This window comes from Apium graveolens, unplaced genomic scaffold (genome assembly GCF_009905375.1).
Source record: "Apium graveolens cultivar Ventura unplaced genomic scaffold, ASM990537v1 ctg2053, whole genome shotgun sequence".
Classification (NCBI taxonomy): domain Eukaryota; kingdom Viridiplantae; phylum Streptophyta; class Magnoliopsida; order Apiales; family Apiaceae; genus Apium; species Apium graveolens.
This window is the reverse complement of record NW_027417508.1, coordinates 109,651-125,711: the sequence shown is the minus strand read 5'-3', so window position 1 is coordinate 125,711 and position 16,061 is coordinate 109,651.

Below are 16,061 nucleotides of genomic sequence, written 5' to 3'. Positions count from 1 at the left end.
AGATTATAATAAACTGATTTAAGTTCAGTCAATTGTTTTCAGGAAAGTATTTCCCAAGGTTATGGAGATAGTGTAAAAGCTTTAGAGCCAGAACAAAGGCAGAAGAGTATGATGAATTATGAATCTAAGTTATAAAAGTTGTCAAGATTCGTTCTGAGGACACGAATCCAGAATGACGGGATGTTTGAAATCAATGCTTATGTTATGTTGGTTTATGAAATAATGATAAGAGAAAGGAAAATAAAAAAAGAAACTGAAGTGGAAAGGAATATAAAGGCAATAGAGTTTGAGGAATGATAAGGGAGTTGGGTATGAGGAAACCCTAAAGACTCGTAGCAATAGAAATAGAAAAGTATGTACTCGTCAGGATGAGGGTGATTCACCATGAGTTAAAGTTGATGATTGAAGGAATAAGAGATACATATATTTTATCCCCTGTAAGTTGGGAGGATTCGAGGAAACCTTGAGATAGTTCGAAGGATAAATAATGAGACGCGGATAGACTGAGGAGACAAGAAAGTAAGAAATTAGGAAAAATTGGATGAAGGAAGTGACCTTCAAGAATGTGAAGTGTAAGACCGGTGGCTTGATACCCAGAAAAGGAGACGCCATGTATGAAAGATATCCCAACATTGAGGTGACTGTTGAGATAAACAACAAAAGTAAATAAGGAATTATTAAGAAGAAGTTCACGTTGAACACGACCAATATCTTCCAGAACATCCTTGTTATCGTTACCAAATTAGGCAAGAAAAGCGGATAACCGTTGTTATCTTTTGGAGGCCATATTGATTGACCTCATTTTGAATACAGATGTTATTGTGAAAATTAGGCATATACTATCGAGGTGGGAATGATTGAATAAGACACCCTTATCAGGGATATATGACTTGATTTATCCATGGAAGGATGCATGTACCTTTTTAAAGGTGGAATTAAGGATAGAACATCGGTAACTTAAAACGAATCCTAGGGGAATGCATAAAGGTTGGCATTTCACCCTTAATAGGAATAGTATGAGTTTTGACAGTATGAATTGGAAAGGATTAAGGTAATAACAACCTTTAAGAATCAGTGGAGAATTTTTTTTCAGAAGTATATAAACAATGATTCTGGTATTAATAAATGGTATCTTGATATGCCCTGTATCTAGGGAATTCATGAGGAACGATTCAAGGATAACCTTAGAGGTTTTACAAGGAGAAAGGTAAAATTCAAAATTCTCAAGAATAGAAATGTTGATAAAGGAAATATGACGTAATTATAATGATGCCAAGTGAGGCACGTGTTAAACCACGAGAAGGTATGGATCGAACCAGTAATGGTCGAAATTGTTCAGGGCAATTAGGACTTAAGATAAAAAGATGTTCTAATTATGATTGAGAGTCAGTCGTGACAGTGATTAACCTCTAAAGACTGAGGCAATAACTTATGGAAAAATGGTAAAAAAAAAATTCTCATCAGATTTTAAGGAAAACATCTTCACATAAGCTGTGATTGAAATGAGGTAGAAAGTTTATTTGGAGGTGGTTAAAATGACATTGACTGTAAGGAAATTTTACTATCAGGAAAGGCCAAAGAGGTGGCCGACACTTTAAAGGTAAGGGGATAATTATAGGCGCTTGTGCCAAAGGAATACAGTGATGATGGTTAAAGCTATGAAGGTTGTATTATGGTTTGGAAGATTGACATTCCTTCTGATGACTGTGCAATACCCAACCGTAATAGTAGTTGGTAAAGGTTTAATTCGTGTAATCGCCATGAGCGGGCTATCTATCTTAGAAGGTCCTATCTTGAGAATAATCCAGGACCATATTTCAAAAAGGACTAAACGAACCTTGAGTTAAGTCTTCTATTTAAGGCATACGATTAAGAATGGTATTAACCTGCTATCGTTACTTTGATTGAAACTCTTCTGCAATTTTATCTGCTTCATGTCATGTATATACATCAGGAATCTAGAGTGTTCTTCATGAATCATGAATGGTGATTATGTTAACTCCTTAGAAGAATTTGATACGACAGGTATGGACTCCGTATGGTTAGATATTAAGATTTCATGGAAAGTGAATGATGACAGTAGGTCAGTGGTGGACCATAGTAAGGCAGCAATGATTCTGCGAGTAATGAGCTGATTACAACCATGAGAGTTGTATTGGAATAGATGTTGAGATTAAGTACCACTAATCGGGTCGTGGTAGTGTATAAGTTATCATTGATAGACTAATTAAGTAGAGTATCTACCTATTGAATATTTATTCCCTCTTATGAAAAGAGAGTCGTATTACTATATGAGGAAGGTTGCGGTGCAAGCTTAGAATTCTAGTAACGATGATGTCAAGAATGAGATCCCAGATTCGATTTTCGATATCGAGGGAGTTTCAAAGGTGATTGTGTATAAGCTCGAGGAAGAGCATGGGTCCATAGAATCATGGACGGAATAGCAAAAATATTTAGGCATGTGAAATACGATGCTATAATACTTGATGTTGATATAAATACATATATGTTTTGTTCTCCTATGACAAACCTCTATAGTTCAGAGGTAGGTTCCAAGCCAGATATTTTGTGGCAGTATATTTTTTATTTACAATTCTCTTCAATTCGTTCTTTTCTCTTCTTTTCATTTCATATAAACTGAGAAGAACAACCCTTTCAGAAGGGGAGGTATTGCCGATTGACTATCTATCTGTGTGATAGAAGCCGAGTAGGATACCATCTATTGTTTAATTGCTTGTCAAGTACTAAAGGCTGGCAACCTTCTGTACTAACTATGCAATGTAACAAGTGTTCATGATCATAGTGATCTCTCAATGAATTCTTTTACTTCTATATGATGGATTAAGCTTTCAAAAATAGAAACAGCTGAAAAAGGAGTAGTAAAGTTATGGTGGTATTCGGAATGGAAACACATTTGTGATACTAAGGTTGACCTGGTTATTAAAAGGTTATAGAACGCTAACGAGCAGAAGTATAACCAGTATAATATTAGGAACGGAAGGTAGTAGCGATTACGAACTGGAAAAGAATGGGTATTGAGAAGCAAAAGCTCTAATGCTAATAGTTATAATGAGAGTCTGTGCAAGAGACTTGAAAGAAATTGGAATGATCACTTAACACGGATTGAGTTTTTACGACAATAGATCATATGTCATTATCGAGATGTCGCCTTATGAGATCCTTGAGGGAAGATAATATCGATCTCCCTTATGTTAGGATGAAGTTGTAGAGCGCAAGATGCTCGGACCCGCAGTAGTCCAAAGGACCAAGGATATAATAGATCTAATCAGAGGATGGCTGGTAGTAGCCCAAGATGGGAACACGAAGTATGTTGATTTGACACGAAAGGACAAGGAATAGGTGTTAGGAATATGTGTATTAGTTTGATGATAAGTTCAGCAAAACACTTAAGTAGAAATCTAGTGTTTGTAGCCTCAACGGATAAGACCATCTTGGCTATCCGTTGAAGGAGTAGCCTTACTTAGCAATAAGTTTGGTATTGTAGCACATCTCACTCTCTGGTTTCAAGCTGTAATTCTTAGATGTTGTTAGGAGATAATCAGTCATGTTGACTACTAATGGATGTACAAGTAGGAGGGCTAATTGTAAATATTTCATGCCTTGTAATTTTGTATAAGTGAAGAAGTATCAACTGATATTGAAGACCTTCAACGGATAAGAAACTAAGCTTCAACGGATGTCTCTAAAGCTTCAACGGATGCACTGCTAGAGCATCAACGGATAAAGCCATCAACGGATGAAAGCTTCAACGGATGCACTGCTAGAGCATCAACGGATAAAGCCATCAACGGATGAAAGCTTCAACGGATGCTCAGTCTCATAGCAGTTGATAGTGACAGTTAACAAAGCTGACAGAGGCACATGGATTGACAGAGATGTGGTAGCCTATTTCAGGAACAGCAGAAAAAGCAGCCGTTTTTAGTCTGGTTCAAAATGGAAAGTCAACAGATAATTCCATATTACACTGGATAAAAATGGAACAGAAACAAGTGGAGAACTATTGTCTTATTGTACTTTATCTTTGTCTTCACTTGAAAACTTGGTGTTATATAAACCAAGTAGAAGCTAGTAATTTGATATGAATTTTTCCCTGAGCTGTTTAGAAATATCAAGAGAGAAAATCATCTAGTTTGTACTAGGAAGCAGCTGTGATTTAATTTTGAATCACAGATTTTCTGAAATAACACATCTCTGGTGGAACAACAAATCCACCAGAAAAGTTTTTAAGTTCCTTGTGTTCATTACATTTGTGTTTGAATATATATCTGTCTGCATCAGCTCCAAGCAATTCACACACACTTGATCACTCAAACACTTAGTCTTACAAACTGCTCAAAACTTGAAAAAGTTTTGAGATTTACATTCAACCCCCCTTCTATAAATCTCATTGTTAGTCCACTGGGAATAACAATAGGAAGTAGGGGACCTAGTTTTGTTATAGGTATTCCCTTGGAAATGATGGATGAGGTTCGGAAAGAAAGGAAAGCTAAGCCCATGAATTGTTGGACCCTTTGAGGTATTAAGACATATTGGGAAGTGAGCATATGAGCTAGCCCTATCCCTGAACATGTAGCAAGTCATAACGTGTTCCACGTATCAATGTTAAGGAAGTGTAATTCGGATGCCAGATAAATAGGGGCATATGAGCGCATAGACATGCAACCCGACGTAACCTATATGGAGCAACCAGGAAGGGTTATAGAGTGAAAAGGAACAAGTGCTTAGGAGAAGGGTTATCAAACTAGGCAGAGTTTGGTGATAGGACCACAATGTGGGAAAATTTACTCAAGAATTAGAAAGTGCAATGCTAAGAGAGTATCCCTATTCATTTTCTATCTGATTCCGGGACGGAATCCTTTTAAGGAGGGGAGACTGTAATAACCCCAATTTTTGGAAATTTTTGAAACCCTTATGAATAGTGTTTTTGCTGAATGAGAAAACTTTTCATGCACCACTATGTAGGGATTCTGTTATGGATATTCTGAGATTTTATTAGTACTCTATATGGTATATAAGTGTATGTAAAGATCGTCAGAATCCAATTCCGAATACTTTGATTTTTCCCGGAAAATCCACTAGATACGGAAAGAATTGAGTATAAGGTAACAGGGTAAAAAGGATTTGAATTAAAGGATTATAAGAGAGGATCATAAAAAGGAATATAATGTATTGAGAAAGGTTAAGGGAACCTAAGTAATAAGATCCCGGGTATGATCCCTCAAACGATAAACGAAAACGAAAGTTAAGCGAACCGTATAACAGATCAGCGGTCATTAGGCAAACAATTAGGAAGTTAATCAAAGAGATTAGAGGGGATGATGTCATCCAACCAATGGGAAGAGGACAAAGAGGGAAGGATGACACCACATGATGACATAAGCATGACATAGAAGGGAAGGAAGTGTGGTTGAATTATAACCACACAAAATCAAGGTTAATTAAGTAATTAACCTAAAACAACTCAAAATTCAACCAACCAAGCAAACATTTCATTTTTTCACCAAACAAAACACAAAAACTCCTCCATTTCTTCATGAAGCTCTCGGCTTCTTTTCTTAAAAAATGAAGATCCAAGTTCCACCACTTACTATTTAGCAAGGTATTTATCTAAGCTTCCCCATGGATAGTTACATACTTCCTATAAGTTTAAACTTCTAATTCCAAGCCAATCTTTTTCTATAAATCATGGAAGAAGATGGTGAATATTGTTTTTCAAGAACTAAAATTTGTGTTCTTGAAGTTTTGTTTAGATTAAGCTTGGATAAGGACTTTAAGGGTGATTCCAAGCCATCCTCTTGATTCTCCACTCTCCAAGGAAGGTATAAACTCCAAACCTTAGCTTTAGTTTTGAGTAATTAGAAATGAATATGTTTGATATAGTATATGTGAAGCATGATGCTTGTTTGTTTAAAGTTTGGTTGAGTTTGTAGAGATTAGTTGGTTTGGTGGTATTTTTGGAGTTGTAAATCTTGATAATTAGTTAAAGAACCTAAGTAAAGCTTTTAGTTCATGTGGGGAATAAGTATAAATTGTTAATGTTGAGTGTTGGGGCTGTTATGATGTAGTTTGGATGGAGTTTTGATTGGGTTGTGAATTGGGGTTGAATTGTGGTGGATTTGGAATGGTATAAATTTGGGAAATCGCGTAAACGTAGCCGTCGTAATGTCCGATTTACTTTAGACTGCTTTTGTTCATAACATTAGGACCCGAGAACTCCCTGCTAGGTTTTGACCATTGCTATGTTTAGATAGATCATGTTACGAGCTTCGTTTTGATATGTAGTTCGTTTGATTCCGATGAACGGTTTAGGAGAAACGGCTGTTTTAAGTAACGACGTTTCGTGAACGAACCCTTACCCCTTGCCTTACTTTGAAACATAGGTTAAAGACATTAAAGGGTTAATTAATGTATGAAACAATTATGTTAAGTATGTTAGGCAGTTGGTAAGACGCTCGCGAAGGAATCGCCTTAAAACTCGTAATGGTTAAATTATTAAAAATGGTGGAGCCGAGGGTACTCGAGTGACTTAAGAGAATCAATAAGCGCAAAACGAGCGTTAGAGTCTGAGTTGGTTAGAGTATAGATTTACAAGTGACTTTGGTTTAATTCCAACTTACTTGTTGCTTATAGGTTACCAGACTCGTCCCGAGCCATTCGTAACCCCCAGTCACTCAGGCAAGTTTTCTAGCCGTTATACTGTTGTTGTGATGTATACACTTGTATATGCATTATCTTGTAATAGATGCATGATGGTTATATTAGCAAATTCTTGCGATATATTGTAGCATGTGATATGGTACATATGCATTCCTGTTTCGTATTCTTGCCATATATATCTGTTGGTTCAGTTGATAATACCTATGCTAGAGAATAGCGGTAATTTGCATATACCCTTAGTATAGGGATCCAAAGGTGAAAACATTTTCTAAAACCGGGAGTCGAGGATCCCGAGTAGATTTGGTGTATATATATATATATTTTATATATATATGGTAATAGTTTTCAAAACTATTAATTGAATAAGGTTTATTCGATAATTTTATTTTATTAATGAATATTATCTTGAATATTCATTCGAGGACTTATGACTCCTTTATATTATTTATTGAATATTACTTGGATATTCATTTGAGGATGTATGACTCTTTTATTTTATTTAATGAATATTATTTATAATATTCATTCGAGATATTATGACTCCGCTTATTATTTATTAATATTCTTTATTTTATTAAAGAATAATGTTCGATAATCAAACTTACTTTTGATATTCAAATAAAGATATTACTTTTGTATAAGTATATCTTTGATTATTTATTATTCATTTCAAGTATAAGTTTTAAAACTTCTACTTCAATTATTTTTATAAAGATTATTCTTTATGGGAATATTATTTAAATAATAATATTCAGATATTTTCTAATATATTGGGACTGATTTATTTTATTAAATCAGCATCACTCCAAACATTCCTAAAAATGTTTTGCGAGTCTTCAAAATGATTTTTAAAAGTTAGAGCGGATCCCAAAACTCATTTTATATTTAAGATCCTCCTTTCGAAGGGGATTTAAATACTCGCTCAAAACCTGAGGGATCCGGCTCTGTGGTGTATTTTATATTCGCAACAAGGTTGCAGTTTTGGTAAATGAATTGATTACTTACCCAACGTTCGGGAAGTAAGTCCATCTATCGAGTCGGCATAAGCAACATGGGATCAGTGAGCGTTGTTAGGTCACACACACACTGTAGAGGGGGTGAATACAGTGTATAGTACACTCAAATCAAACTTTAAGAACTTAAGTAACAGAAAACAAACTTTATTGAAACAATAAACTCTGTTACAGTATGGAACTGTTACCTCTCAGTGACGAACAAATATCACGAGAGCTGCTAGGGTTACAATGAATAATCTTCTCTAATAATGATAACACTTATAGTGTAAACCCTATGTCTGTGTTTATATACTACGCAGTTATAAGATAATCGCTAATTGATATGGAATATAATTCTACTTCCTAAAATATATCAATCAGATATCTTTTCTTCCAAGTATTCCATTCTTTACGGAATTCCTTCTTCATGCATATCTCTTCTTATGTTTATCTTGATCTCTTTCCTTTAATCAGCTACTGTCCTTATCTGATCGTCCTTCAGCACTTAAGTTCTGATATCTATCTTCTGTTGATTATCTCCTGATAACATAAGTACTGATATCCTTAATTCCTGACTTCCAGTATAAGTACTGATCAACAGTTAAGTATTGATTTATCCTGTTCAAGTAAGATCTGAAAGCTAAACATAAAATATATTAGCCATGACATTATCAAATATATCTAACAATCTCCCCCAACTTGTAAATTAACATAATATACAAGTTTAACAGATATTTGATGATGTCAAAAACATTAAGTACAAATGCATGAGAATTAGACTAGATAACTACAACTTACAGTCCTTAAAGCTTTTACCAATTTCAACTTCTGATAACAACTTCAGTCTGTATAAATATCAGAATTTAAGCAGTTGTAGATCTTCAACTTGGCTTCATCATTTTCTGATCTCTCTGATGTCAGGATTTGTTCTGAGATAGTTCTTCAACAAACATTTCTCAGCATATCTGAGTTCATCAATCATTCTCCTTTTGACATCTTTAAGCTCTGCAGTATCTTCACCAGTTTGAAAGATTGCAGCTCTGAGATCATTGATCTTTGCTTTTCTCAACTCCTGATCTAGTCTTATGACATAAGCTTTGTCAGACTCTAGATTGAATTCAAGTCCCTTAATACCAAGATATGTTCTGATCTGTGCAGTATTAGGCTTCATATCAACAATATCACCATTGTGATCTCTGTACTTTGGAACATATATGCTGTCAGACTTAACAGAATAAAGCCTTTTCTGTCTCTGAATCTGTTCTTTTAAGTAGTTTGCAGCAGTCCCTGTTATTCTGTCATCCACTTGAAGTAAGAAAAGTACATGCTCCAATTCTTCAAAATACTTCAATGGAATGGTATTTTGTCTTATATGATAAACCCTACCATCTGTCATGAAATACAACATGATGTATTCTTTCAAGTAGGTATGGTAAACCATCTATACAGATTCCAGTTGATTCAATCTCTCAGGAGTTGCTCCAATACCTGGTTCACTCAAGGAAGTTGGATCATTGGTAGTGTTGTGTACTCTTCTTTCATCAGCACTTCCCAATCCAGTTTTATCTCTAGCTTCCTTTCCAGTAACTACTCTTGCTTCAAAACCACTTGCAGTAGTCTTCAAAGATTGAGTCTGTTTTGCTTTAGTGAATCCTGGTAGGAGTGTCTTTGATCTATTTTCTGATATCAAGTTAACTTGAGCTATGTCAGAGGTTACTTGCTTCTTCTGAATATCAGAACTTACAATTTCTTGACTCTGAACAACTTGAGCCATGTCAGAGGTTGTTTTAAGAACTTTTCTTGAAGTCAGAGCAAGATCATCCTTTTCATCAGTAATTTCTTCTTCCTCAGGAGGTACATAAACCTTGATAGGTTCACCAACCTTTTCTTTACCCTTGGATCTTAGATCTATCTGTGGTTGTGATCTAGCCAATGTTGCATCAGTATGTATCCTTTCTTTGATCACAATGCCTTTGAGTTTTAGAAGTGATTTTTTACCAGAAGCTTCAGATTTAGATGTGACTTTCTCTGATTTAAGTCTGGCTTCTTCTTCCTTTAAACTTTCCAAGTCCATTCCTGGATTTTCTTGAAGAAATAACTGTCTTGACATTTCCTCATCAAGATCTAGAAGTTCATCAGAACTTATCCTTTTACCAGCAGCAGAACTTATTCTTCTCCCAGTATCAGAACTTGTCCTGTGACTAGCTTGTCTTGATGTAAACCTTCTACCTTGACTATGACCGCTACCCATTCCAGAGTATCCTTGATCATCATTTCCATCATCCTTTCCTTGCAGTGTCTTGTTAGTTTTGCATTTGGACTTAATTACCTTCTCCCCCTTTTTGGCATCAGCAGGTAGTAAAAGAGAGATAAGTAATTCCACTGAGGATTGGATTTCAGTAAGTTGCGATTGCTGAGAAGCTTGATTTGTCAGAATTTCATCAATCTGAGCTTGTTATTTCTCTTGAGTTTTCTCAATATAAGTAATCCTGTCAATGGTAGGTTGAAAGAACTTTTTCTTATCAATTTTCCAAACTTGTTCCTGTTTGATAAAGTTCTCCTGAATCTTGTGTAGCTCTGCATGAGTAGTTGAATGAAGACCTTGTAGATGTTTAGTACTCAATGCAGTGACTCTAAGCTGGGTTTTAAAATCATCAGAATTTAACATTTCATCAGCTTTAGTCAAGTGCTCAGCAAGATGTTTTTCAGTTGGAACACATGAAACTGAGTTCCATTCCTTAGTCCACTCCTGACCTGCAGGAGTTTCACTCCAAGGTACTGGTGCTTCCCCGGTAACAAACTTCTTTACCAGTTCAGACTTAGGAAGAGTCTATTGAGGAGTATGTCCTGAAGGACCTGCTTCATCAGCATCTACAGTTGGAGCAGCATCACCAGTATCTCCAGCATTTGCAGCATCAGAAGTTAAAGAATCAGTATCTTCTGATAAGACAACAGTGTGAGTAGCAATGGAGGCTTCAGCATCCTCTAATTGCTGATCTGATACTAAATTCTGATCAACAGCCATATCTTGATGCTCACCTAAAGTCTGATCATCAGCATCTTGATGCAGAGAAGGTGTTGTTGATAACTCTGGAGTTTGAACAGCATCAGTAACAGGTGTTGTGGAAGGATTATTTGTTGTTGGAGCTTCTAAGAGAAATAATTCAGACACAACCAAGTGTTGAACATCGATATCAGCACTTGTGCCTGGATCAACAAGAGACACAGATGGTGAGTTAGCCTTGTCAGATACAGCTTCCTGAGATGGAGTTGATGGAGAAGAAGTGACTGGAGCAAATTCCTTGTCTTGTGAGATCAGAGATTCCTGATCCCCTTCCTTAGCTGCTTCCTCTTCATCATCTGAAACTGGCCTTTGTGCCCTCTGTTTCTTGTACTTCCTTGTTGATTTGGATTCCTTGGGAGTTTCAGGAACTGTCATTCGTCTAAGCCTCTTGAGAAGCCTAGAACCCCCAATTTCAGAATCCTTCTGAGAAATCTCTTTCTCAGCTTCAGTTACAACAGGTTCTCTAGCAGGAACCGGTTCCTCAGAATCAGATTCATCTCTCAATGCAATCCTCCTTCTCTTTTGAGGTGTTTGAGGAACATTCTTTGTCCTCTTTGGCTTGGAAGATGAAGATTTCACAGTAGGTGCTGAAGATGAAGGTTGAGCAGTCTGTGAAGTGGAGAGATAGGATTTGAGATATGTTCTGAGGGTAGGTTGAGTAGAATGAGAGGTAGGTACTGAGATTGATGGATTTTGGGTGTTTGGAGTTGGTTGGACATCAGAGTAAACAGATCTATAAGTATCAGGATCAGCATTTACTAGGATATGTTTTACAGACTGAGGAATCTGTAATGGTCTAACCACTTTTTCTTAGTATCAGCATTTACCAGGTCATTAAAGTATCGTTTTGCAACCTTAAAAGGTGGGGTTTGGGTGCTGACTAAATGAGGTTCATCAGTACAATAAGTGTAAATAAGTTGACAGAATCTAGCAAAATAAACAACATCTCGATCCTCTGTCATCCTATCCCCAATAAAACCAATTAAAGCAGTTGCAAAATCAAAATGAGTTTGATTGATAATTGCATACCCGATGTGCTGACTCATAATTGGAATAGCATCAAAATTCGAACATTTGTTCCCAAAAGCTTTGGTGATGCAATCAAAGAAGAAACTCCATTCTCTTCTGATATTAGCCCGTTTCAACTGTCCAAGTTTCGTCAGACTCTTTTCATATCCCAATTCAGCCATTAACTCCCGAAGGGCTGAGTCCTCTGGAATTGAGAAAGTACAATCTTCTGGAAGATGTAAAGCCCTGCGTACTATACCAGAAGTGACTACAAAGGATGAATCACCCACTTGGAAGATAATACTGGGAGTTCCATGTTGACCACCATCATCAAAAAGTCCAGTCCTCCAAAACCTCAGAACTTGTTGGCTTGAAAAGAATTCAGGCTGTGTTAATGCATACCCAACCTCACTATGTGCAAGAAGATCTTGCATAAAGTGTAATTCAGATGGAGATTCAGTGTGATCAAGAACTGCAGCATAGTTGTTGGGGACAAACTTAGCTCCATCAATGATTAAATCCTTTGGTGCCATGTGAAAAAAAAAATTGAGATTCAAGTATGCCTGTTAGGTGTTTGATATAATGTTTGTATGAAAAACCAACGTGAGAAATAAAGAGAAAGAGAGTAAAAGTAAGGAGAGAGATAAAATATGAAGAAAATAAAAGATTAAAGAAATCTTCTCTCTGTTGTACTTATACTCTGAACAAAAATGTTACCGTTGGACACCTGTCAGACATGCAGTAATAACGGACAGTTACTGGGCTCGAGAAAACAAGAATCATTACTTACCCATTTGCCTAGTTTCAAGGAAAAACCGTTCCATCTATCAAGAGAAACAGTTTTAATTAAAAATTTAAACCGTTAACACTGATTGAATTATTTTTCACTGCATCATTAATATTCTGAAAATACATCACATGAAAATGACCAAGATAAATTAGATAAGTAAGTGCTGAAAACGAATCAGAACTTAATATAAAACAAAATTTATATGGTCAGCAGAATATCAATCAGGATTTATCAACACAAGATAAAATAACTCAGAGACAAAATCTTGAAGTAAAAACAACTTTCATTAATATATCAAGACAATACATTTATGAAATGGAAATTACATCAATACTTATACAAGATTTTCCCTAAGCTTCTAAACCGAACATCAACAGCCTTAGTCCTAGCTAAGAAGCCTGACAAAGCTGATGATGAAGAAAAATAGGAAGAAGACAAGATTAAATCATTTCTTCTTCTTCCTACTCTCGACAAACAGAATGGCGAGTCTGATGATTCGCTCTTGCTGGCGGAGAGCTTCCATCCTTTCCTCCTCCAATCGCTCCAGATGGCGAGGTAGTCCATATAGAAGAACAGGAGGTGTGTCAGTACCTCCTGTGGGACAGAGTCCCATATCTCCTCAGGAATGGCTGTGACATGCCATTCCTGCTGCCAGTCGGCACAGCTTAGCTCCATATTGAAGTTTTGGTAGTTCAAAAACATGTTGTATCTGACCATTGTGTTTTTGAAAAAAGAAGTATGAAGATAAGTGTGTGAGAAGAATTTGATGGAAAGACTGATGTGAAGTGGCTGCTTATATAGGCAAGAGAATGCCAGGAGACGCAAAGAAATTGAATGCTGACAGGTAGAATTAATTCTACCTTGTCTCCCTAGACTTTGAAAAAGAATAACATTCATTGGAAAGAGGAAACATGGTTTAAAGCGCACAAGAAACAAGTAACATTGGACTGTTCAGGTACAAATACCATTAACCCTAACCATAGTGACTATTAATCTTCCACTTCAACATATTCAATTATTAACTGAGACTGTTATCAAATTTTATTCACAGATAAGTCAAGTAAAACATTAGACTGTAATATCAGAACTTAGACTTATATCAGAACTTAACAGTCATCAGAACATAATTTCTTAACTCGAAAAAGGAATGCCCATCTTAGTAAATCCTCATACAAGTTCTGAGTTATAGACTTCAGAACTTAATCATTAGAACGTGTAACTAGAACTTATCCTCAGAATTTGTGCAAAATGACACAGTGACTGTTTATCTAAAATAACATAGACCACCACAGTAATTTTCATCAATCATATGGAGTGATTAGTGTGTGCATTAAGCTAAATAACAGACAAAGAGTAAAGTCTGAGTCACTTCAGTACATCTTAGAAATAAGGCATAACTAAAATTTTGCTAAAGAGCTGTCATTGTCCTGAAACCTACTGATGAATGAGTTCATGCTTGAGTCCACCTCAACTGTTTTGTGCTAATTTTATGCATCTTTTGAAATTCTATTTTACAGTGGCTTCTCAGTGTAAGTGAGTCACGACTGTTTATCAGAATTTATGCTATTATCAGAGTATTTCTCCAGTAATCATAGAGTGTGAAAAGTCACCAAGAAAATATTTTGCTTTTCTAATGCATATTTACTTAATACCAGCAATGCACTTGGGTCGTCCCTTCCACATTTTTACTCTAGATCTCAAAGGAGTACCTGATTTTATTCTTTGATCTTTTTGCTTTTTCTTTTGATAAGTGAGGTTTATCAGCACTTAGTACATTCAGCAGTTTTACTAGTATCAGATCTTAACAGATGAGTAGCATTATTCTAATTTGTGACTTAGTAATAAGATATACAAAGTAAACTTAACTAAGCTCAATTATCAGAATTTGCTAGTGTCATAAGATTTCCACTGAAATAATTACTTCTTACATGGAATCATTTGTTTATTGAAGACTACTAGATCAGTATCTAGCACAGTTATCCTCATAGGATTGAATAGGTACTTGAACAGACATATCACTTATCAGAGTTTAGAAACATATATCAGACAAGAGTCAGTACTTAAAGACATTTATCAATTAAGCACAGAATACACAATGACATTAATTATGTAAATACTGAGCATAAAGTCTGATAACACAGAACAAGACTAAGCAAATTTAGAGAAAGAACCTGAAACCATTCCAAGTTCATTTACCAATCTTGTAAAAGTAGCTTCACACAGTGGTTTTGTGAAGATATCTGCTAGTTGTTGATCTGTGGGAACAAAATGCAATTCCACTGTACCTTCATCCACATATTCCCTGATGAAGTGGTACCTGATGCTGATGTGCTTTGTCATAGAGTGTTGAACTGGATTACCTGTCATAGCAATAGTACTTTGATTATCACAGTAAATAGGGATTTTGAAATATGTTAACCCATAATCCAGTAACTGATTCTTCATCCAAAGAATCTGTGCACAACAGCTTCCTGCAGCAATATACTCTGCTTCTGCAGTTGATGTGGTAATTGACTTTTGTTTCTTGCTGTACCAAGAAACCAATCTGCCTCCAAGAAATTGACAGCTTCCACTTGTGCTTTTCCTGTCAATTTTGTAACCTGCAAAATCTGTATCTGAGTAACCTATTAGTTTAAAATCTGATTCTCTAGGATACCATAATCCCAGAGTAGCTGTTCCTTTAAGATACTTAAAGATTCTTTTTACAGCTGTTAAGTGAGGTTCTCTTGGATCTGCTTGAAATCTTGCACAAAGACAGGTAGCATACATGATATCAGGTCTACTAGCAGTTAGATAGAGTAGAGAGCCAATCATACCTCTGTAGTCAGTAATATCTACTGATTTACCGGTATCCTTATCCAGTTTTGTTGCAGTGGCCATTGGAGTGGATGCACTTGAACAATCTTGCATTCCAAATTTCTTCAGCAAGTTTCCGGTGTACTTGGTTTGACAAATAAAAGTGCCTTCCTCATTCTGCTTGACTTGAAGGCCCAGAAAATAGCTAAGTTCCCCCATCATACTCATCTGATATCTTGACTGCATTAGTTTGGCAAACTTTTTGCAAAGTTTGTCATTTATAGATCCAAAAATGATATCATCAACATAAATCTGGACCAGAAGTAAGTCCTTTCCATGGTTGAGGTAGAACAGTGTTTTGTCTATTGTCCCTCTGTTGAATCCACTTTCCAGAAGAAACTGAGTTAAAGTCTCATACCATGCTCTAGGAGCTTGCTTAAGTCCATAAAGTGCTTTATCAAGCCTGTAGACATAATCTGGATGTTTGGTATCTACAAAACCTGGAGGTTGTTCAACATATACCTCCTCCTCCAATTCTCCATTGAGAAAAGCACTTTTCACATCCATTTGAAAGACAGTAAACTTTTTGTGAGCAGCATAAGCCAAGAATATCCTTATGGCTTCTAACCTAGCAACTGGTGCAAATATTTCATCATAATCAATTCCCTCCTGTTGAGAATATCCTTTTGCAACCAGCCTTGCCTTATTCCTTGTAATTATGCCATCACTA